We start from the raw sequence: 1,838 nt of genomic DNA, 5'->3' as shown, positions 1-1,838 counted from the left end.
CCCCCAATCAAGTCCCTTGTTTTGACCATTCATTATTTGCGTTCAGCTCTTATTCATCAACACTCTTATTAACAACTGATTAACAAACCCAAAATCACCTCAAACACACCCAAATCTCATACATAGAATCACAACGACCCAAACTCTCATATCTGTTTGACAACGAATGCGAGAAAGCTCTTCAGAAAAGTTCGCAAGGAATTTTTTTTTAAATCTTCCCACCCAAGTTATCAAAGAACTTACTAGATCCAAGAACTAAAATGTAAAATTTTATATTACTAAAAAATAAAAATAAAAATAATAGATTAAACTGATTAGAACGACCAGTGAAGTGATTCATTTTGTTTGTTTTTTCAAATATATATGTGTGTGTGGCTGTGTGGTAAGTAGCTTGCTTGCCAACCACATGGTTTCGGGTTCAGTCCCACTGCCTGGCACCTTGGGCAAGTGTCTTCTACTATAGCCTCGAGCCGACCAAAGCCTTGTGAGTGGATTTGGTAGACGGAAACTGAAAGAAGCCCGTCGTATATATGTATATATATATATATGTATGTGTGTATATATGTTTGTATGTCTGTGTTTGTCGCCCCACCATAATTATATAATTCTTTCTAAGAAATATTATTTCTTAAAGTATGTGTTAATCCCCATGTACCCACACTTTGTGGACACCCTGTAGAATAGGGACAAAGCCTGAAATTATGATGGTGGTGCTCATCGAATACATCGACCCCAGTGCTTGATTGCTAATAATTTTATCGACCCCGAAAAGCGAAGTCGGCCCTCGGTGACATCGGCGACATTTGAACTTAGAACCGGAAGAAACGTTTCTAAGCATTTTGTCCAGCGTGCTAATAATTCTGCCAGCTCGCTGCCTTTTATTTTTATAGGCTGCAATGGTATTGATAGCTCTTAAATTTCTGAAGATGTATTATTCATTCCAGGACAGCCAGGAGATAAAGTATATATCTCTAAGTAGGTCTCCAATTCACACTAGAATTTTCGCTTTGATACAATCAACCTCAAATACATTATTTAATTCAATACTCAATGTATGGTCAACTTAACACAAATCTCCTCTTCACTATGGATTATTTAGTGACAAATTCATAACACGCTGTGTGTCAGTTCGTTTATGCATGTTTGTGTGCACGCCTTATGGTTGTATGTACATTTGTGTCTTTGTGTATGTCTGTGCGTATCTGTGTGTACTACACTGACGATGATATCCAACATCGAATACTTTAGCGAAGGTGGACAGCAGCATTCTTGTCAATGGCTAAGGTGATATATCATTAACAAGAGATCCACTTATCCAAATTTTCGTAAGAGAATGTCCCAAAGCATCACGGTTCTGTTAATTCATGACGAGAAATTCGACCATGTTAGCATCGTCTTCAAAAGAAATACACTGAGTTTTATTAGTAGGTCTGCTGAATTAGAAAATAATTTTGTTTTTCCCACATTTGGAACAAGAGAAAGCATATCTATGAAGAACTGCCAAGCTGACAATCTACAAGCCTACGAGCCTAAATAATCACTGACCTGCTAGAAATAGTAGCCAAATCTCGTTCGTGTCACACCCAACCTCTTTACAAAATTGTCAGGACGAATTGAATAATGAAGTCCTGCAAACACTATGCATGAAAAAAAATGGTGATGGTCAGGGACTAGAATATGTTTTTAGGAGTGGCTGTGCGGTAAGTAGCTTGCTTACGAACCACACGGTTCCGGGTTCAGTCCCACTGCGTGGCATCTTGTACAAGTGTCTTCTACTATAGCCTCGGGCCGACAAGAGCCTTGTGAGTGGATTTGGTAGACGGAAACTGAAAGAAGCC

The sequence above is a fragment of the Octopus bimaculoides genome, chromosome 3 (assembly GCF_001194135.2).
Source record: "Octopus bimaculoides isolate UCB-OBI-ISO-001 chromosome 3, ASM119413v2, whole genome shotgun sequence".
Lineage (NCBI taxonomy): Eukaryota > Metazoa > Mollusca > Cephalopoda > Octopoda > Octopodidae > Octopus > Octopus bimaculoides.
This window is presented reverse-complemented; position numbering follows the sequence as displayed.